Genomic DNA, 24,511 nt, shown 5'->3' with positions numbered 1-24,511 from the left:
CCCAAATCACATACTCATTTTCAGATCGAGGGCACCAGTGCAGCCTCACAAAAAAGGCCAAGGAGATAATTTTCAAACTATAAATCAATCTGCCAAAGGGATACTGTATTCCACAGCACTTAGGACAGAAAAAAGTAAGGAAGTTAGCAGCACGAACAGCAACAGCAGTGGGGGTCTCCCCGAGTAGTGTATCTTTGAGAACAGTGAATCATTTCATTCTCCTTGCAAATGTCGGATGCCTGATTCTCCATGTCATCTGTGGCTCTGAAACGGTTTCAAGTGAGACCTGCTGTCGCTGCAGGGGGTTAGAGAAGCCGTCGCAGGAAGGACCGCAGCGCGCGATGGTGGCACGTACGGCAGCCCGAGATGGCTTCGCACCTCGCTGCAATCAGCCAACAGCCACAGCTGCACAGCAGTGTCGGCTCTGTGCCCCGAGCTGGGTCTACGGGTGGGAAGAGGCTGCTGGAGCACGGCAGAGGCACGCACAGAGCAAGGGGTTTGTTTCATGCTGTCTAAGCATAGAACACCCATACAGGTTCTCAGTTACAGTACCTGGTACAGGTAACTTTGGGCCTCTGCTGTCAGAAGCAGTAGATCCTCTTCTCCTCACAGTTACTGTCTATTGACGGACACGCTCTGAGACCAGAATTGCAGAACCTCAGTGGCATTCCTCACCGTTGGCATCATCTGTCTCCCAAGGGTAAGTGTGGGGTCTCCAACACACAGCTGCCCCTGCACCCTCAACACCATCTGGCTCACAGCAAAAAGACCACTGTGGAGTAAGTATCACCAGCTGCTGGGTGACTCCAGTGCAAGACCTTTTCTTTACAAATCAGAAGACAGACGACAATAGAAGAAAAGGCACTGAGATGATCCTACTGCAACTTGTGGATGCATTTGTGACCATGCAAGAATTAAAATAACCTCCCTCCCAGCTGCACCATAGAAAAGCTAAAGGAGATGTTTAAACCTCTTTAGACACATCCCTTAACTTCTACTCCATGCACATCAGATGCCCTCAGGGATATACTGCTGCAGCTGTGCCTGATCCTACCTCTGAGCATGCTTTTTCTTGCTGCCCTGAAACTGCCTGAAAGCAACTTCTTATAACTGTTTAATGAGAGGTGACTGCCATTGCAGCATGTGGGTTGGGAAGTACCCCTTTTTGTTTTCCCACCGCGCACCCTACATCGCTATCAGTCCAAGCATGGAGCTCCATCCGACACAGCCCTGCTGGCATGGCAAGGGCTAACGAAGCTGCAAGAGACCCTCAAGCCGACCACGTCCCAGGTTCTTCAGCAAGCAGAAGGCACCCAGAAGCAATGAGGTCCCTCTACATTTGCTCTGCTCTACTACCTGCAAATATTTCAGCTGAAACCATAGGTTAGAGGTGGGAAACATCTCAGCCATATCCTGCTTTGCTCAGAAAAAGACATGTAGGCTTTACAAAAGTGTTACATTTGTGAAATTGTCTTTAAATAAGCACACACGAACCAAAAATTATATTCTACAAAGGAAGAAACCTTTCAGCTTTAGAATTTCCAAACAATCTCTCCACTTTAAGTAACTTCTCATACTGAATGTTTTCATTCACAAAATTCAACACAACTATTTTTTTTTTTCTGTTCTAAATTTGGTTGAAAATTGTGAACCAAAGTGACTATCAAGCTTTTTGGGGAAAAAAAAAACTGGAATCACCTATGAACCTAAAAGCCAGCTGTAAGAACAGGCCTGCCACAGAGTTTCTTTGGTCCCAAGACTTTGGTTCTGATGATCTTTCACTGCCCTCCCATCACACAGGTACAGATACAGGGCCATATGCAACCCCATGCAAGAGAAACCTGGGGAGGGAAATGAGCCAGATACCTACACAAGGGCAGTAAACACTATGCTAAATCGTTTAGGATATGAAGACAGGTTTATTTTTCATGTGGATAGCGAAGGTGCTATAGTAAAGTTGATGTGAAGAGTCAGAGGGAATGGGAGACCCCAACGACAGGCAGGGCAGGAGACAGTTTTGTCAAGACAGCAGGCAGTCTTGATCGTTCAAAGAGCTGTACTTTGGCCCCTTCTTCTCATACCAGATGGATTTTCTGGCTGAGACTTGCCTGTAATTTTCCTCATAGCTACTTTACAAAGGGAACAGAGCAAAGAAACCACTTGGATCTTGTTTCCCTAGAACAGGAGAGAGAATATCCTCAGTGCTGTTTTGGATCTAATAAGTCACAGAAGGCACCTTACTCCTTACCTCCCAGTTCATGCATTCGTTGCATTTCTCTGGTTACAATCCAGTTTTCTCACTTTCCACTTGACTTTAAATTCTACAAAAGAGCTTGATTGGGTTCAAAAGTGGAGCTCAGGAAAGCTTCGGAAAATCATCTGAGTCTCTTCAATGCATACACTAGGAAATCCACGTGTTCAAGCTTTTCACAACCAGAACATGGGAATACCAGGTTGCCCTAAAGTTGAAACCAAACCAGCAACCTAAACAACATCAAACTGGGGATGCTGGGAAGCTACTCTAGATCAAGGTTTTTCATCTGGCCTCATCTTCAGTTATACTCTGGCCCAGACCCAAATGTGCCAAAATACCTTGGTGTTCTAATCCTTGTTAAAGCCCTTGCATACAGCTCTATTCCACACTTCCCAAATCCTCTTTTCTATTCAGCAGACAAAACCCCCGATTTTCATACGTTCCAGAAATACTTTATGTTTGATCCTAAACGCCATGATTACTCCACTGTCATTTTTTTTATGTCAAGAGAGTGTCACATATCAATGAAGAGTCAGGTGAGGAAAAAATGAACTTCTCATCTGATTGCTACATAGAAAGCAAATATGCTACAAAACAGCATTACAAAAATTTCTTCCAGCAAACATAGCTTTCTGCCTTTTTGCAATAAAGTATAACAAGTCAAAACTCCTACACTTTCTAGGTCCTTAAGGATTAATTCCAATTTGATGGGTTTTGGGGGTATAAACAAGTACCTGACTTCAACGCGCACGTCACCCTCGAGCTCTGAACTTTATGAGCACAAAAAGAGAAATGATTCAACCACAAAAGTGACTTATAAGGAGCACTGAGGGCGTGACTTGAACCTGCAAAAGGAAATAGATTCAGAGTTAAACCTGAAAATCTAGGCTGACATGGGCCTAACTCATTCTTTTGTGGGCTGGAGGGAGAAGGGGAGGGATGAAAGAAGTGAATTCATTTAACTTCAGCATGGTACTCCAGCCAAGGCTTTTTAACCTTTAAGGAAAGACACAATGAAGTTGTCCAGAGGCAACACAAGAGATGTTTCCCTAACCAGCCTCTGCTCACAAGGAAAGCACTGAGTGGCCCTGCATGCCTGCATGGTCATGCAGTGAGCACTGTTTGGGCAAGGAGTTCTTCCTGGTAGAGCTCTTGCACCCACCCAAGGCCTCCTCGATACTTCAGAGCAAATTTTTCATAGGGGTTGCTTGTGTAGAGCAGCCTCCTACAACCAGGTACAAGGCAGCCAGGCAAAACTAGAATGAGAGTTATTGATTAAAAACTCAAGTGCTTTGTAAAAATAGCCATAGCATAATTTCTTTACCAAGTTATAGCTAAAAAATTTTTAACAAGCAACTTGCAAACCCATGAAACCAGTCATTTAATCCTGCTGTCCATTTGCTTGTGCATACTTTTGTGGTGTTACACCAGTACCACAGTTTTCACTCTTTTCCCCCAAAGACTCCCAGAATCCCAGTTTACATGAATTTTAATGCCACACATTAGTAAAAATATATAGTCAAAATACTGAATCCCTGAAGTTGTTTTTGGAAACTCCTGGAAAGTTGTCAGGCTACTGAAAGGAACTTCAAAAAAATAAGAGATTTCTAAAAAGAGAAAAAAGGACACCCCCTACTTGCACACACTTTCTGATTTTTTCACTGCCGCAGCAGACTTTAAAGAGAAGATACTACTGTAGAAGAAACACATCTTCACTTGTGAAGCCATTTTCAAAATATACAATAATACTATTTATACTTTCTTCATGCCTTATCTTTTACTGATGCTTACAACTTTTTCCCCTCCAAACACTAGGCCTATTCTTTAGCGAAAGCCTTCCTAAAAACCCAGAGGTGGAAAATTATCTTGTCCTTTAAATCTATTATGTCACTGGGGTAGGGAAAGGAGAAATAAGAGAGTTTGTAAAGACACTGTCAAGCCAAAGAGATACTCATCTGTAACACAAACCACGCAAACATGTCATCTCCAAGAGCTGTATAAGGCATAAAAGCAGTTTAATAATACACACAGCATTTTGCTAGCCCAAGATTGCATGGGACCATTGTAGTTTCCTTCCCACCACAGAGGTTACAGACAACTGGGCCAGAGCAATTCCTTAAACCTCAGAGGTGACCTCCAAAATTTGTATGTCTATTCCACTCCCCTTCCAGTTCCTGTGCAGCTGGTCCAGCCCAGCACCATCATGACCCATGAACTCCACAACGTGTCCCTTCTCGGAGAGCCACCCATGGTCCCAGTGAAGCAGGACAGGAACTAGAATGGGGGCTTATCACAACTTGCATGCCTTTGAAGATTAAATACTATCTCCAAGATTTGCTGTTTATGCACACAAAACACTATGTTTTGCACTGCTTTCAGGATCAGGTCCTTCCAAAACCCCAGACACGTAATGATTGCAAACACTGTGATTTTTTTCTACAGGAAAACTGTATAGACCGGGAGACAGCAACATGGGTTCATCAGCTTCAGTTAGCTCACCAATGGAAGAGCTTTCTAGAGCTATTACAAAACTTAGTTTCAGACTGGCTGGCGAAAAGACTACAAACTTTAATTAGTGCAATAAGAGGGGAGGGGGTGAACAAGACCAAAGCCTCCTTCTCAATAATTGTCTATTTGTTTATTATTATAGCTTCGACAGGCTAATTATTTGCTTAAAAAAATAACTTTAAAAATCCACACATAAAATATCAGCCATTTGTTTTTCCAGTGTGGGGTTTACACTAAGTTTCAGCAACATAATGTACCAGATATTTGATGTTACAGATGGTTGTGGGGAACCAGAAATACTTGAGGGAGGCAGGGCAGGATGTACTTTTTGTATCTCTTACCAAGAGCTAATGCCTTTTCAGTAGCTTTTTAGCAAGAAATTCAGCAGAATTGCACTGGCTCACAACCGCTTCTCCAAACCTGAATGAAAGGGCAGCTACAGGGGCTGTGCTAATTGTGCTAAAGCGCATGCTAATGTTGTGCTGCAAGTTGCCCTTGTGGTTCCAAAAGAATTACGGTTTTATTTTAAAAACTTTGGTGGCACGCAGGACCCTCTCGGGATGCACCCTAAGAAGGGCCAAAAGCCAGAGCTGCCTCTTGCATCCCTCCTCCCCCTTGCTTTTGCACAGGTACCAGGTCTCTCTCCCCCTTGTTCCCACTCTCCCTTTTAGCATTAACAGTTAATTATGACACATATTTCAATTAGCATTCCATCCCTGTGTTCAGTGACCCATGTGCCTTTGAAAAGCGGAAAGCACTCCAGGAGGAGCCACCACGACACTCCGCGCAGGTTCCAAAGGGTTAATCCCAGAGCGAATTCTTCAGATGTGCAATTTAATACTTCATAACTGCTGAAAATTGGAGCCCACATAATTTATTTTCTTTGGTCTGGGCACATTTGCCTCATGCTTGGCTGTGGCTGACTTCAGAGAGACACACCTAAAGCCCTCAAGTGTCCCAAGTGGCCCATGTCAGTTGTGCAGAGAGATTGTGGTACTTGGAGGGAGCCCAAGGATTAGGTGTTCCCGAGAAGGTTTTTTTGACTCTACAAAGCCCACGGATGTCATGGGAATAGGCTGCACTCCTCCCCCCGCCTTGAAGGCCACATATCAACGGGGTATCTAACCACTCAGAGACAGGCTTTGCACAAAGGTATACATTAAAATAAATAGAACATGCGACCAAAAAAGCACACAGAGAGGGAAGGAGGAATTGCTGAGCGGAGACGGGGAAACAATTGCTTCATTGTGGAGCAGGGAGTGAGGAATCGCAGAGCCGAGCTCCATCTACAGTCCCCTTCGCAAAGCTGACTCCAGCAGCCACCAGCGGCCCTGGCTTTCCTTCACTGGCTGTTTTGAGAGCCTTTTTATTTCAGTGATTTTTTTTTTTTAATTTTTTAAAAATAATTATTTTCACTGCAAAGAGATCTACTTTTGTATTTTGGCTGAATGGAAACATGAGTAAAGCTATTGATTGCGTTGTCCAAGTACTTTTTGAGGTTAGTTTGCTTTCTGTATTTTGAAAGTAAATAGCCTGCATTTTCCTGAATTTATTTTAGGATTCTGTCTCTGTCGCTGGCTTTCATTTGCACCGGCTTCATATCTTCTGACAGTATTTCACATTTTTATTGCAGTTTGATTGCAGTGCAGTAGTTTCATCATTCCAGGAAAAAAAAGAAAGTTTGTCTAGATTTTACTCTTGCTCTTCTTTAAAAAAATTCAAGCTTCAAACATGATTGGGGTTGTAACTTTTAAAAGCAATAGCCAGCCTCTGCAAGCATCAAGTAAAATCATCCCTATTTTCCACTTATTCAAAAAAAGAAAAAATAGTCTTAGACATTAATTCAATCTTTGACATCGGTGGCATGTAATAGTATATTTTCTGCACCAGACATACATTTGAGGGAGAGTGCTAGATCACACGGGGGGGGCTGCACGCCCAAGTAAATGGTAACTGCATCTGAAGCCTGGCCACCAGCCTGGGTCACCCTCGTGGCCTCACCCCATTTTGGCAGAGCTCCAGGAGTCATCAGGGCCGAGGTCAGCACCAGCCAACACTTTCTGCCCCGTGGCACCTTGCATAGCGGGTTTTCACCCAGATGGTTCCTGTTGTCTCATTACCTGCCTGGGATGCAGCTCCTTTGCAAAGGAGATTACGACCCTCCTTGAGAAAAGCTGGTGACAGCAAATGTTTACCTTCAGAAGGCTATCTGGTCAGTTCCCCAACTACAAGACTGGTCTCCCCAGACCAGCCACAAGAGCCTTGAGAAGGAAATGTACTCTTTGCACAGTTAGCAGCACGTCTACAGCCAAAACTCACCTACCCCAAAAGCGGAAGGTATTAGAAGAGATCTACTGGGCAACATCTTCACTCATTCTGCCACCTCATCAAAGGTCTTATACAAGGAGCTCTGCAAGTATGCTGAGAGCCCCTTAAGTGACAGAAGAAACCAAAAGAGAATAAATAGGTACTTTGTGCATGTTGTGTTGAGTTAAATTGAACTCATACAAGCCCCTGAGCTAGACCAAAGCAGCAAGCTCCATTTGATATTCAGTCTTTTGACAGTGGTAACACCAGGTCTGCTAAGAGGCAGAAGCCCTCTTTTATTAGATAAATTCCTACATTTGGATTTCTACCATAATATTGTTTGGAAAGACAAAAATTAGGATGTTCACCGCATCTTGGGAGAAGTAAAGGAGGCAAGCCCAAATAACCCCAGAAACACTCATAGGCAGCATTTCTTTTCATCCCTGATAATGGCAAGGCTGATCTGATTTACAGCACCTGGAGTAACACTGCTCAGAAACCTCTGCAGAGCAGTAATCAAGCCATCATCTCCTACTCCTTAGACTGTTTCTTTAGGGGGGGGGAATAATAAAAAAAAAATACAATCACAGAAACTGTACAAGCGACAGAGGTCACCGAGGCGCAGAGACAGCCTTGATTGCCATGGAGTCACTGTCCATGCCTGAAGGAGATGGACATGATCTTAAGAGGGAGCAAGAAGAATGTAGGGAGAAGTAAGACCTCATGAGAAATTAGGTATGAGATCATTAATTTCTTAATTTATTTATAAAAGGTTCTTAAGTGCTATCATAATCTGCTAAAACAAAAACCCTCTTATACACTCAACTTATGAGAAACAGCAGACAAGCCATTTAAAAATTCTCTATCTATTGCAAGAATTTTTAATGAGCATTATTATCTCACTTCATGGTCCAATATGTCCAAAATTTACATAACTTTCAAATGGTAGTAGGTATTAACATTCTTGCATCCTAGGTGAGAAAGCAAGTAGAAAAGATTGAGTGATTTAGATGTCAACAACAGTGTTAGAAATAGAATACACTGTTCCATCTCTTGTGCAGTGCTACTGCAACAGTTCGTTCTCAATACACACTTTTACGAGGCAGATATTTGACCTGTTACATTATGATGCATACAATAATAAGTAACGAGTGGGTGGGTGATCTCACCAGTGTCTTTAAACCTCCTGCAATGTGTGGGTTACAAGGTTTGAATCACACAGAAGTAGTACCAAATTTGCATGCTGTTTCAAAGACACTGCAGGAGAAGGAGCACCTAACTGGTAAAGAATGAAGAAAATTAAAAAAAACCTTAAACAAGAACAAGACATGAGTCAAGGAGAAGCTATAATGAAAACATAAAGAATATCCACCTATATAAAAAAAAGCAGAAGATGTTCACTCAAGCTTCTGAGAAATTTTTATTCTTGACAAAATGTTTACCATTTAGAGAGAAGATATATTGATAAATATGTATTTAATCTTATTTGGGGAAAAAAAGAAAAACAGGTGTGATATTGATCCCTCCCATCGGTGTCAAACAGAGCAACTCCCCTACCCCAGCTCCCACACCAGCACAGATGAGATCAGAATTGACTATGGAGTTCATGTTGCAGACAGAAAGATATTAAATGCATCCAAACATCCATCTGTGCCCAGGCTGAGTTTCTGTCCCTACACTATCCGCAGCTCCGAGCGACCGAGAGTCTCAGAAGATCTGAGGTCTCGGCCATAAGACCACACAGCCAGGCCCCACATTTATGAATGAAACTGGCGTTTTTTTCCAAATGTAAGATTGGAGACCATGGATGAGTGCCACTTTCTGGTTTTGTGGTTGTTTTTTTTTTTTTTCCCCTCCCTGCTCAAAACCCTTAGGAGAATGAGTATGCTGTGTTTCTTCAATTCAATGCTGATATATCTGATTTCCCTCCAGGACAGACCAAACGTTAAATAACATTGAACAGGCTGAGTGCGTAGCTAAAATACTTGCAATGAAAAGTTTTCATTCTCAGCTTATTTCCTAGTTTACAAAAGCTCTTATCAAAAAAGCTCTCTAAATTGGAATTAGTTAGTGATCCAGGTCTCTAAAGCCCAGGGACTGGAAGTGAAGATTTCTTAATTATACCAGCAGGGGCTTGATTTCTATTCTTAGTGCAGCTGGGTAACGTTGTTAGGTTCTTGCAGAGCACTGTTTTTCATTGGCAGAGATAGTCCCTGGTTTACTTTGACAAAAATATAGAGCTGTTTAAATCACAGCATCTTCATGCGTGTGTAACAGAGCACGTACACTTCAGCCACACACACAACCAACTCTTCAGCAGAGCCCAGATTCCTTTAAAGTTCAATATTTCTTTCCCCGGGAATCTGATCACCAGTCTCAGTGCTTTAAATGATCTACACTTTTTAAAATATTTTTAAACAATTTTTTCTCTAATGCGGCTTGGGCAGTATCTTATCTCCCTCTTCTTCCTGAAGGAATGAGCTCCTCAGCTGCAAATTCACCCACAGAAAAGGCTGGAGACTGGCCCTGTAAGAAACTTTTGGGATCACGACCCAGATGACAAGCAGTATCGCAAGAACCCCGAGCGTTAGAAACATCCATTCACAGGGACTGAACTTCTGTACAAATCGCTTCCTTCATGAATTACAGGGACGTACTCAACATAAAGAACAATAACCAAAATCGGCCTCACACTTTATATAGAATTAAAAATTTTACCTCAAGAAAGAAATCACTACAGATTAAATATGTAGCTCTAAAATCCATGAAATACTCTTATAAAACAACTCACTGAATAAAATATGGTGCAAAATACAACACATGCCCATAGCTGCATTTGAAGTGCATCAGGGGTAAGGGGTGGGGGAAAGAGGCATATTAGCTTATCTTCTTAAGGCTCCTGGACAGAATCCAACGAATCGGGTTCAATCCCCAAGTAGGTCATATTTTTTCTCTCATTAAAATTTTTGACTCACACTGGCAACGTTCTCTGAAGAAAAATGAACTCTGGACTCGGAACAAGAGATAGAGCTGTAGTTGTTATAACAACTATTTAAATCTCTCCTAATGTAATGGTTGCTAGTTGCCTTCTCAAGAGAAGGCTGGTGGTCATCCTCTCTGTCTCTCTTTTTTGCCCACAGAACGCACGAACACGCTCAGAAAACTCCCGCAGGGCAAGTCAACCGCACGTCACAAGGCAACCGATGGTCACATACAATGGTTTTTTTTTTAAAAAAAGGCACAAAAATTTTGCATCTTTACATCTCTATCTGTTCAAGCTGTTTTATCAAAACTCAGATTTTCTTGCTGGGAAACAGTTCTCTCTTTGGTACCTTTTCTGCCAAAATCCAACTGTAACAACAAAAGTTTATAAACAATGAAAATTCCAGCTGCTTGACATCAGCGATGTGAGGCTTTCACTTCACACTGATACAAATATTTACCCTGAGCTCTGGCAAAGCTTTCCTTGCCCATGTCGCCCTTAATCATACATTTTTCCTTGATTGAGTTATGCTTTCCAGTACGTGATTTGCTCTGGTTTACTTTTTAACACATCCCAGAGGCTTCGTCAAAATCAGCTCTGTGCAGGCCATGTCATTTGGTAGCTGCCAAACATGCTACTCAGAAGGACCTTGGCAAATAGCAAAACAGTGTCTTTTTCTAACTGCTCTAATAAAAGTGTTTGTTCTTTTCTGACCACCATTTATTTTTTTGATCCCACATATCCATAAAGCAATGAGCCAAGAAAGTAAGCAGAAACACACTCATTTTCCCTTTAATCTACTCCCTGGAGACAATCTGCTGACTTCTCTTACAGACACCTTACAGCTAAGAAGCTGCAAACTATTGATGACTCACATTTATTATTATTTACAAGACAGAAAGGTTATTATCAAAGGGAGCAATAATAAAAGATCACTTTGTTGCTGTTTTAATACTTGCAAAACTAAATATACATGAATCAAAACAAACATTACCTGAACACATACGATCATCACAGACTATTTTGACAATTATAATTAAATATATTCTTCCAAAAGAAAGAAAAATTGACAGATTTCTCAGTTACATTCGTATAAAGCCAAGTGCAACAAGGAGGAAAATCCCGTCTACAATATATTTCACAGAGAGGAGAAACTTATTTCAACCTGTTCCTGAAAGTGGACACAGATCTTAACCGATATATTTCTTCCCCTTACCTTTTGAGCCTTCCCACATCCCACTTTTCACTGAGCGAGCAACAAGGAAAACAAGACAAAAGACATTGAAGAATTTTGGGCCCTGGGCAGATGTTATTGCAACTTTGCAGGGGAGTTTGTTCTCACAAGACATAGCCCAGCTTATGGCTCATCTTTGTGTGCAGGGATGACGATAGACTGGTCTCAGTGAAGTGAGATGGGAATTCTGCAGCCAACTTGAATATGAACAGAATTTCATTCACAACATGTATTTAGACGACATACTTGGCTGCAGATGTGATCAAACATAGACTTGGGACAAATTTCTTGTTGTACACCTTTTCTCGGTGTCCATTTTGTTGTTTCTCTTTTTTCCCAGGATTTAGAAGAACATTATACTTGCAAGAAGAAACAAAGAGCTGCCTTTTTTTAAAATAATATTTATTGTAAAAATAAATAATTTTTTTGTTAAAAGATAAATCTTAAACCTATGCTTAGTATACCACTAAACGATCTGAAATCAAATCTGCCATTCACAGTGCTGATCCATAGCACAAGTTCGATGTATGAGCTGGCTCCCAGCTCTTCCTTCAGGTGGATCAGTCATCCTTGGGCAGGCACTGATAAACTGAAGTAGCTCTCAATCACTAGCACATCTAACTAGCAGCCTATTAAAATAAATCAGCACCTTTTACAGGTTGTAAGCAAGGAAAAGAAACCTGAAGCCTACAGCAATTAAAAATGAGAGTGAGGGATGAAAACAAAGAACAATTAACCCGCCTGAAAGATAAGTCAGATGTCCTATATTTGTCTACTGTCTCAGCAAAACTTTGGTGCTTATGGGGTCCCAGATAAGTTGTTCAAAACCCAAATAGTAGTTCTGAGTTTCATGGATGATTTTTTTCCTTTTTTCTTTCTGTCTAAAGTTTGCTTTCTACTGTTGTTCAAAATCAAAACCAAGAAAATTTAGAAAAAATATTTTATGGTCCTAATAAACCACTCCAGTTCAGGTCAAAACCAGACAGTAGATTCATAAATCTTCATTTAATCTTTACATAAATATTAAATATTTCAAAAAAACATAAGTCTTATGAGAATTCAAGTATTTGGGATTTAATTAAAAAAAATTTTGCTTTGTTCATGCAAGAATAAGTTATATTGAAACAGATATTCATGAATCTTGTGATCCTGGCATCACTGATGGTTACCACTAGGGAACTCAGGAGAAGTGGCAAAAGGGAAAAACCATCTGGGATAACTTTTGTCTGGCAAATTTTTAAGCAAGTGACAGTTTCACACTTCAAGCTGGTCACTGCACAACTTAAGTACAGCATCTGCAGTGAATTTTCACCTCTGGCTGAAGGAGGAGAACCACTCAGGGTGGCTTCTTCTCCAGTCTCAGCATGGCAGGAACACGGAAGACTGATACTTGTAACAAAAATCAAATTAGAAAAATCAGCCTGAAAAATTTAGAGTACAGATTAGATTCAGTCTCATTTCTCTACAATGTCCCAGCTAAAACTGACATTGGCATTACCTAGTCTCAATCTTTAAATCAAAATATATTTTAAAGTTGCTAGGTGCATGCTGAGTGTTTTGAAATCCTCTAGTAAAACTACATTTTAATGTCAAAGTCATTTAGGAGCTGAAGTCTCATACACCTCTCTTCATAATACATATTTTAAAAAATTTTATTCCAGAATCACTATAGGGACATTTTAACATTTACATTAAGGCAGTATGGCAGGAATCCAATAATTGTACATATTGTGGTTACTGTTAGCCTTACAGATACGCGATTTCATCACTTGAGTTTCTGGGTTAATTTAGAAATCAAAATATCATAACCTGGTACTAGGCTTTCAGAATTTTCCCAAAGCAACTGGAATAACAAGTAATCAAAAAGAGATTAAATTTAAAGAACCTGGACATGAAAAAAGAACAAAAAAACCACCATAAAACACAGCAACATAACACATTGGCTAGTCTCACAGACACAAGTGATGAAGTGTCCTTTACCTAACAAGATATCTGTGTCTCAGCTGTTGTACATAACACCCTAGACAGTCAATGGACAGAAAAAGCTGCCTCTAGGAAGCAATTTATTTAATTGCATGGAAGAAATGACACAGGACATATGTAAGGAGCACACAACCAACAGAAGTTGCAGCAGAAGCCTAGGCAGGAACTTCTCATTAGATAACTACTTGTGGCCTGCTCAGCCCTAAAATGCGTTATATTAGCCACAACTTAGAAGTTAATACTCCTCTCTGCTGACCGTAATGCTAACCCCGATGACTAGTTCACCTATAGGCATCCACATTACAGACAGGTAAAGTCACAGAGATGAAATCTAGCCCATGTGCCTCCCATACAAAACACACATCACACCACAGTAAACTGACCTGTAAAGCAAAGAGGAAATTCATGCGATCTTACAGGTAATGAATTCATATGATTAATAAGCTATTACAGCTTTCTATAGATGAAAACAGAAGTTCAAATGTACCACCAATAATCCAAGGACAAATTTAACATCCCCGACTGCAAAGTACTCGGATTTTCAGAATTAATCCCATCACCAGACACTGACCAGAGGAAAAAAATTCTTACAAAGTCTAAAAAAAACCAACCAGGAGTGGAAACCACGTGCTCTTTTTTCAAATTATCGAAATTGAATTTTTTTTAGGTCACAAGTTAAATGGACAATTTGGACTGAAACCACATTCTAATGTCTCTGAGGTTCCCTCCAAGAGAGTTAAAAATCAAGGCTTCAATGCTTTTAACCACATTGAGGAAAACATCAAAACTGTACTCTGAGAAGATGTGTTTGTTGAATTGGTTACTTACATTTTACATAACATTTTTGTTGACTGAAAGAAGCTCAGGTCAAAACAAGTTGAGAGACCATTATTTTCATCTTACATGCTTATGAATTCAAAGCTTTTCAGTCATGAGTGAAAAAATGGTTGTACTGATTCCAACATCAAAATTTCACTACGTATTTCAATGACTGCTCTGCAAAATTTCCTGGAGTCTGATGACGCTGAACAGACACAACAAATGACACGGCTATTCTCTACACGCACTGTGGACTTCTTCCAACACTTGCTATATTAATTTACCTCTCCATCGAATCTCATAAAGTCAATTATTAATGTCTCTTGCCTATTTATCAGTTGCCTCAGTGTTCACAGGTTCTTCGTAGTACTGAAAAAAGTGGATGCTTTTCTCCTTCCTCTACAAACACTAACGTATTGTCCCCTTCTGTGTTCCCAAGGCTGGAAGAACTAAAGTGGAACCCTGCAACTAAGTTCTTTTTATTAAGAGTTCAGGGGTTTTTTCCCCTCAGTGATGCTGACAGGAAAGTTCACTGCTCTAGCAGTTCTATTTGTCATTCCCAGGTGCAGAATCAGTAGAGGGAGCACAAGAGCACACAGAAAAATGTTCAAGAGCTACAAAAAATCCTTACTTACGATCCAGTCATAATTAATATTATTTTGGGGGAGTTTGTTTTCTTAAATATTCCCATCTGCCTCACCATGTAACAAATGCTTAAAAATTATGTAAGACAATAATGTTGCTTTGAGAAAAAACAGACCCAAACCCCAACAGTTTAGCAGTACAGATGAAGAGATGGAAAGCTCTCTCTCACCAATCAGAAAAACAAACCACCTTTTTAAACAGGCATCTTAATCATAACACTGAATAACTTCCTATTTTAGTAACTACCACAAAGTTTTTCTGACCACGTTGAGCACATATCTTGTAATAAAATATTATAATCTAAGACTAATATGTCAGGATCCACCAAAAATTATCAGTGCTGTTGAGAACTTGGTCAAGCTTTTGTTTATTACATAATTGAAAACAAGAAAAAATTTGCTTGGTTTTGGATTCTGTAGTTAAACACAAATCTCAACCCAGGTTCATCCAAAATTTGCTGAATTCCCAAAGTTTCTCAAGAATTCTTTACATCTGGCTGCCGGAAATCTCTGGACTCTGCTTGAGTGAACTTGGAGCGATTTACGTTATTTTATCAAAACTATGGGAAATTCAATTATTTTTCATGGTTTTGGCTTGATATCAAACACAACACTACATTTCTAAGTGCGCTTCATTTCAACTTTTCAGTTTTATTTGAACCTCGAAGATGAGGAAGACTAAGTCCTTTCTCATGTTATTGAATATAAATCCAGAGCAGCCAGACTGATTTTATTGGTGCTGTTCCAGTGTTACACCATTTTAAATGAAAACTTTCACGTGCATTTCAAGGCTGAGAGGGAAAAAAAAACCAACAACTCTTTCCGTGAATCCTTGCAAACCACCGAGCTGAACATTCTTCTCATTACTGTGCATAAAACTGCACTACACTTTGGGGTGCAAATGACTACCAGAGAACTAAGCACAGTTACATGACTAAGTATATGCAAGACTACGCTCTTCCATGTCATTTCAAGATATTTACATAAAATTGTATCTTTTAGCCATGACAAAGTTCTTTGAAGACCCATTAACTCATTTGGAACAGCTTTAAAAACAGTGATATCCCCACTCTAGATTTTCCCAAAATTACAAAATTCACCAAAACAAATAATCTTATTGTTTATTTTTGCTTCCTATCCAAATTAAGGAATCCTTTTGCTTCTTACATTCTCATACATGAACTAGAGAGCTACGGCTTTGGAGAAGAATGATAGGGTTAGACAAACAGGAAAATAAGAGAATAAGAAAAATAATAAAATTTTTCAGTTGACTTCTTACATTAAGCCTAGCATGCATTAAGCTTCTCCAGAACCACTTTGTAAAGTCACTTGGTTACTTCCTTCTACATCAACACAGATCACACCCGAAGTCCTAAGAGAGATATTCCTCCACTTAAAAAACAGAGTCCAGTCTTTCCATCTTTCAAGGCTTTTAACTTGGCCACCGAATACACCAGCAAAACTTTTCTTCCTTCCGCTCTTGATAGACCGTCACAGAATCAGAGCCCAAATGTGCAGACTCAAGGGTGGGTTTCACATTACAGTCCAACCAAGCATTCAAAGAAAAGAAAAAGGAAAAAAAGAAGATGCTTTTGGAATATTTGAATACCTTAGCACTCTCAAAGAGCATGAAAATGCCTAGCAGTATCTTTCATACATTTCCTGCATTTTATATGTTGGCTATCTGGAGTCTTAACTGCTACCATAAGACTTCAAGAAATTCCCATGTAGTATTTTAATATTGTTTTGAATCGAGTTACTGCACTGCTCAGACTATATCTTTTTTTCATTCATGAATCATTTTCTTGTGCTGTCTAGTTCCCATCTCATGTGAGCTGAGGCTAATATTTTCTTATCTATATTCAAATATTTATTTATATACATTCAGCAAGTATGAATCTGCCCAAGTGTCATTAAAGCACTATATTTCTTGCACTTGTTTAAAGCAGGGACCCATTCTGAAAGGTCAGGCTGTATAAACAGTGTGTTTATTGGCTTCCAATTAGCTCTATATCAAATTTGTGCAGCTGAAAGTTACTCTTCTGATAGCTAAGCTTTGCAAAAATCAAGCTCATTATAAACGTCATATGGGTTATATAAGAAATAATGATAATAACAAGGCTACCATATCACATCTAGGTCACTATCTTTAAGTCAAGATTCCTGGGAGATTATTCATTATATTAAGGTTCTGGTGGAGATTTATATCCACAAACATGAGATGTACAAATGATTCATAATTACAGGAACTTTCAGGTTTTTTCGCTATGTCACAGCAAGACACCAACACCTGCAAGAAACTGGACTTCCTGAAGTTAATGGTGAAGAATTTTCTGAGAAATGAGCTCCTCGCTAAGAGTCCAGAATTGGCACCCAGAAATTGAGACCCACAAAATTATTTAAAATATCTTCCTTTTATTCATGAAGTGGATAAATGGTTTACATATCAAAGTGAAAGCAGAGATAGACTCCTGACTGATAAATACTATGTACACTAAACTACATTTCACATCATCAAAAGAACGAGACTATGATTATTTCAGAGTTACAGAAGATTTTGAAACAGCCCTGCTTATAGAACAAATTTCAATGTCATTTTTACTTCAAATAAGTTAATATCAAAACCATGGAATAAACCTTTGAAAATGCTAAATATTAACCAAGAACATTAAGGCATCATTGATTATAGTAGCATCTATGTACATGCGATACCTTTGTAAAATACATGAGAGATGGCACTAACAAAAGATACAGCTAATCTTACTTTATGGCGACTCAGAGAAATGCACAATGCTGTACTACTGTACTGCCAGGTAATCTACTGCCGCTTTAAATACATCTAAATATTGGGTCTAGGAGGGATCAACCTGAGAAAAATGCTAAAATATAACTGCTAAAGTTAATACTTACTTAATACTTGCTTTTCTACAAGACTTAAAATGAAAAGGCTTTCCAACTATTATAAGATGTACAGCCTTAATCTACATTTCAATAAGATATTTAAAGGCAATGCTGAAACTGTCAAGAATCTTTTCTTAAGCCTGAGAGAGGCCTACAAAGGAATGCTGACAGTTTCGTTTTCTGTGACACGGAAGCATTATTTTATCAAGAAAATGTTATTATATTTGTATTCTTTTTAGCCTTCCTCTTTGCGGACTCTTCAAAACCCCCAGATGTATTTGGTGGCACAAATGTTATAGTACCACTTGTGTTGTCAGTAGCTCTTACGATAAAGGTAGATGAAGAGATTAGCATAAATGTACATTCTTCTGTCACGTTTTATACAGAAAGGCTAAAAATGAAACTAGAATAGAATTTCTCAGAGACACCCGTAAACTGCAAATGTACTCTAAAATGTGCTGTTCAACCTGTTGTTTTCCTGTAAAGGCCAAAAAACTATGCAGGGTTTTCAGAAGAGATCTTCATTATTGCAACTCACGTATCTGTCTTTAACATTAATATATATATTTTCCTTCTCTATGCTAAATATACATTTTTGTATTTTTATTTTTTCAATCTTTGTTGTAGCCATTTTAAAAACAGCTTATCAAGCACCTTGTTAAATTAACTCTTTTGCTAATTATGTGTCTCCATTTAGAAAAAAGCTTTTATTCTTGTGTGAATGTATACATTCAGAACATAAACACTTTCTAATTAGTCACATGTGGATTTAAATGCAGAGTTGTATGCCATAAACCAACACTGAAGTGTATAAGAAACTGTCAGTCAGATCAAAAGTCAATCCAAAATCATCCCATTTGCAGAGCTGAGATGCTGTCACAGTTAGTTAGCCATAAATGTTTAAAACAGCAACCAAACTTTTATTCTAATTGAGCATGAGTTGAAAGGCTGCACACTTTGAAGTCTTTGCTTTTATCATTTGTATATAGCTAAAAACAGCAGGGTATTTTTTTTTTCTCCTTCTCTTAGAAATAAGAGACATTACTTCTTTTTGAAAATATACAGGTAGGTCAAGCTGCATTTGTGGAGCCAACGGATAATTTTCAATCATGCATGTAATTACTTACAGCACCAGCCCTCAAAAGTGCAATTACAGTAGTTTCTCATTACTATTTAACCTTTTCTTCCTGTCAATTGTTGACCAAATAAAACAAAAATGCATCTTCAGAATATTATCTGGAATGAGATCCTACATCTCTTTGGTAAACCAATCCCAAGGACTGCAACAGCATCATCGTTTTTCAATCCTTTAATTTTTCAGGAGGGGAGAGGGCAGCAGAGCCTGTTTGCAGGAAGCGTATTTGAGCAGATGCCTACAATCTGAGAACATGTTAACAGAAACTTGAGAGGCAGCAATGAAAAGTCCAGGCCTAATCTTATTATAGAAACACTCTGTCTGTTATACAAGGGAAATAACGCCAGTCGGGTGGAGCAAATGGAGCAAAGGAGCCCCTCACTGAAGCTCAGAGCACAGGACAAACACACCCAACACAGGGTGTCTCAGACTACCCCTCCACTTTTTTACGAGGCAAAAAAACCCTCTTGCAACAGAAAAGTTAACAACACAACGTTCACACTGCTCACTTCACTGGGGCCACAAAAAGAAGGTCGTCTTATCTTCAACAGACACTACAGCATTCCTGAAATCCATCACCTTTGTGACAGTCTTTACCTACACCGGGCGACCCAGGGGTTAAACTTCATGCTGTAATTTATGGTGCCCCAACAGGGCTAGGCAATGTCACTACACTTGTGAGTGACCTGCCGAGAAGATAATGCTCAACACGTACGTACATATGGACACCTGGATTCACTCCTCTCCTGAGAGCAGGCCAGCCTCTATCAAAAGCTACACCGATTGCCAGCACTGATGGGTGCAGGAAAAGGGGGGAAGGTGAAGGGGCAGCAAGGGGAGCCAAATTTCTCCATGGTACTGGGACTTTCCTCCTTCCCCATGCTGAGCAACACACCTTGGGTAGGACAGAGTCTACAGACAGATAGTCCCATCCTGCACATAGGTGTCACAGCGTTAACCTTGTTATAGCTAAATCAGTTGGAGAAAACCTTCACAGATTTATTCACTGAGCACTATCCATGGCCAACTGGCTTTAATTACTAAAGAATAACAGCAACAGGACAGACCCGCTGGCTGATGAGCCAAGGACCTGATGAGCTGGCTTCTCCTATACTTTCTGCAGCACTGTTTCATCTGCTGTTAATATCGCATCCCTGGGGATGGGGTTGAAAATGGGGTCCCTGAGGACAGCCAGCCTCCACAAAAGCTCTTGCTCCCAAAAAAAACCCTCACCACTCATGTGGTTCAGCATTTAAATCCTGCTTCTTTCTCCCAAGACAGGAATTTAGCAGGAATTTATTGCAATCTGAAGAAAGCAGCTTGAGCATAGTTCCGTGTGAACGAAAGGAGATATTTAAGGCAGAACCTCAAGGCAGTTGTTCCTCAGCCCAGAACTGGAACCTCCCGTGCTTAGGCTTGCTTACTTTTGGTGCTAAAACTCACATGGGTGTATATGTAACCAAATCATTATCAGACCTAACCTGTGCTGACAGAAAACAAAAATTCTGACAACTTCACAAAAGGGACTAAAAAATGGAGATGTCAGGAGAGGAAGCAGTGCACGATCTATCCTTAAGCCTTCACAGAAGGCACTTCATGGTGCAACAGCTTCTCTTGACAGAAATAATCATAAAGTTTCTATGACCCAAATGTCATAGCTGAGACCAAGAAACCATTATGTTAGGGATGGTATGAAAACATGCTAAGGTATAAATTCAAGTACTGAAAAAGCAGATGGGAAAGGATTATGAGAAAATTATGACTCATTTTCCAGATGAAGAGCAGAGGAAGAGGAGACCTATTTTGTTCTCGCCTTTTTTTTAAGGCACAGTGTAACTCGACTGCTTCCAACAAGAGATAATAAGGCTTTGATGGTTTGTCCAAGCACACCCCAGAAACTACACAACCAGAGGTCCATTCATAACACCATTCTAATTCCCACAAACTGTTAGCCAAAAGGTGATTAGAGAGAGTCTCCTCAAACATTTTTCACATTGAAACAGCGCCCAGTGTATTCCCTCCAGATATACTGTGTCAGGGCTTCTCCTCTCCCTCCCTGCCTTGCTGGACAGGGTGCCAGATATATTGGGCATATGGTGGCACTGGGGAAGGTAGTCGTTCATACAACTTTGCTTTAGTTCGAAATTAAAAAAAGGCTGCAGGATCTGTGGGAACAGGGTATCTAGTGTGATTGCGGCCATTATTTTTCTCTTTTATAGTGCTACCTTTTAAACTATGCTTGAGATCTTTGTTGTTGTCTAGTACCCTGTGGCACTGGCCTGGCGTGATGAGACTTCGGCGAGATACAGCACATAAAAGCATACACTGTAAGTGTGACGAATTGCAATGACAAGGTTGGGTTGGAGGTAACTTGTGAATGATCTAGTGAATTGAAAATGCCTGCATGCTCTGCCTAGTAGCAGTGAAAAGAGAATATGGGCAGTGCCAGTTGCGTGCTACAGGCAGAAGCCTTGCTGAGAACACAGGAGAAACACACCATACCTTATTAACACGCCCAGCTTCTCAACGAGCTCTTTAGAAAACAAATATATAGCATCAGCAATCAACCATATTATTATTAATAATGCAGTTAAACTGTGTGGAGGAGGTGAATTTGGTATGAATCCAGCATTTGAATTATGTAGTATTAAAATGAAAATCTCTGCTTAGGTACCCAGAGAACACAGACGTTGCTATAAAAACCCAATACGCAGCATACAAAGGCATGCAACTAACTAAAACCCAGCTCAAGTCATGAATAAAAACAATGCAATAATTCTTTGCACTCTAGAGCATCTTTCAAAAATCGTTCTGCATGCATTCCCTGGTAAATACAACATCCTTGAAAGATGAGGAACAGTCTCCTGGTTTTCAGGGTGGGAAACGGAGTCAAAAACAATCCCACACCCCAACAAGAGTGGAAGGTTATTGATCAGAGCACACTGTGATTGTGACATACTGCCCTTACACAGCATTTTACTGTAGCCTTTGAGAAAGGTATCTCTTCCATGCCTGTCCTCACTGAAGTCTTTTTCCTTTTATGGGCCATTAAAATGGTAGATGCTGAGCTATCATAGACACTCTTTTCCTTTATTTTTCTTTAATTTTGTCGCCTCCCATTATGCGTGTCATTTTCTTTATCTGCATAAACCTACAAGAGTAAAACTGTGTAGTATCTGTGATTAAACACACTGTAGCTCAAATCAAAACTTTATTTATCACCACGGAGCTCATGGTGGCACAGTATGATAGATACTTACAAATTCACAGAAAAAGCACACTATTTTTGTTGTTAGAGTTAATTGCCAAAAAATACAGTCAAAAATACAGGCTTAAACCAAAATGTAGTCATGATGCTTTAACATTTTCCCCCCCCAAATGTAAAATCCAACAGCACTGTATAAAAACAGAACTTACATGTTATACTGTTATAACTTACATAGACCTTCTTTATGGTGTGGCATGTTCAGAACCTGATTTTTAACTTCTTGCACCACTGTAATACTTGAGATATGTTTCAATAAAAATAGAAGTATAAAAATGAGAAATCCACTTCCAGCCTAGAGTATCTACTGGGACATTCATTGCACCAAAAACACCCCTACCCCACAACACTTCTTTTCTCTTGATAAGCCTTTCCTGGAGCACAAATAAAGTGTTCCAACTCCAGGGAAGGTCTGGTATTTAGCAACAATCTAATATGTATGTGTGTGCGTGTGTTATATTTTCCCAAAGTTGTTTAACACCTTCACTCTCCCTCCACCCAACAACCGATAGGCCAATATCCTCCTTAAAACTTAAATACTATAGCTTTTCCTCTGTTTAACCACTACTGTGGGATTTAAATGACTTCCAGACATAATTTTAACTCACTTTAGATTGAGGCCTCTACATATTTTACTCCTAATCTTTTTCCATTCTGCTGCTGATAACCTCATCCCAATATAGGAAGTACCTGTGCTTTTGAGCATCAGTATTTCGTTAACTCTGATCAGGTTTTTATATTGAATCTATGAGATAAGTTTACCTGTCTTTAACATTAAACCTGTTGGTTAAAAACTGTTTTAAAGAATATTCGTCTAAAACATGCAATCTGTAAGTGATAGCCAAATAATGCTCTAATTATTCCATAGAGTGCTTGCCCTTAAGAAACACTATCTATTAATAGGTACGAAACACTTATTGCTTTTTTTCCCTTGACCTAAATAAAGTGAAATTATATGTTCCATTATAAACTGGAGAATAATAACCACTGCTAAATAGTGATTTAAACAACAACAACATGGAAACAATGAAGAAACATCAAAAAAACCTTGGAGCTCTTTATTTTGTTGAGATACTTTAAGATAAGCAGCTTTCTTCTCTCTCATGGGAGCATGGGTCCCTCATCTTTACATATACACATCATTTTTGTGGGCACAAAAGGCACAGGTCTGTGTCTTACTGCTACAAATCAAGATTTCAGATAAGTATTCACCTTCCGCATAGATTGGCTAAAGGAGGAAGGAGCATCATGGACACTAAATGAAGACAGTGTAATCAGCTCAAATCCGCTGTCCAAGTGGAAGGTACTCCAAACACTACAAAAGGTTTAGTTTAGTTTTCCATGCTAGATTCGAAAAGCATATAACGGCAAGTGAAAGTAGAGTCAAAAAATATCTAGCATCACTGAATAAGATCTGCACCAGCTGGGTGTCATGCTTTTCTGTAAAAGAGGGGATGCCCCTCCGAGAGCCTCTTGAACACTGTGCATCGTGCCGTTTTACCTTGCTCAACTTGCATAAAGCACTTGACCAGGTCACCAGCTGGAAGAGAGGCCTGATTTCTGAACACGGACACTGCATCTCACTGTTTATGCTCAATAAATCAATTTTAAACCATTTTTTAGTAAATGAATGAAGCTGCACAGAAGGAAGAGAAAAAACCCAACACAACAAAACCAAACAAACCTTGTGAAAATTTTTCCAGCTGAAAACACCTACAAACTTCAAGGTCAGAATACACAATACCAAGGACATGATATCAATTCCTTCTTATTATGTAGGCAGTAGTTACCCAGCTGGGATAAACAGAGTCCATTCTTGAGGAAAGACTAGAAACAAGTAGATAGAACCCTTTTATTTCAATACTCCTAGAGCAGACCACAGCTCTTATATATGACAGATCTAAACTCATACAACTTTTTTCCTTTCTTCTATTAACATATTTTAAGTTGATCTGAATAAGCCACTGAATTATTAAATCTAAATCTTTATACATTTCTAGACTGATCTGTTGGGGAGGTTTTCCCCATTATTTTTTAATTCAGCACACTCATTGTGGGGCAAACATTTTTTCCTTCTTTATTCAAAAATTCTGACTTATAACTTGCTGTAAAACCAACAGTAATTTTTTCCACCTTTTTGTTATCATAAGCCAAGATATCTTGTCCCTGTTGAATAATGATGCTAACCAATGGCCACTGACATGTGATTACCATCAAGAATGTGCTTTCTCTATTAAAAAAAATGGCTGATACTTTAACAGAAATATTATTCAAAAGTTATACTCCCGTATCTTAAATTTTGAAGTATTCTGGCAGGCAGAAAGGGAGAGAAAACATGTTTTTCCCCTCCCCCTCTTTGCTTTTCATACAACTGATGAAAATAAAAATGTTTCCAGTTTTGCTGTGCATTTTGCTGTAAATTTGTCACACATTTCTAATCATTTCTACTCAATGTGGTTACTAGCTTCAGTGACAGTT

This window comes from Opisthocomus hoazin, chromosome 9, assembly GCF_030867145.1.
Source record: "Opisthocomus hoazin isolate bOpiHoa1 chromosome 9, bOpiHoa1.hap1, whole genome shotgun sequence".
Taxonomy (NCBI): Eukaryota; Metazoa; Chordata; class Aves; order Opisthocomiformes; family Opisthocomidae; genus Opisthocomus; species Opisthocomus hoazin.
The sequence above is the reverse complement of the archived record's forward strand: the minus strand, read 5'-3'. Positions refer to the sequence as shown.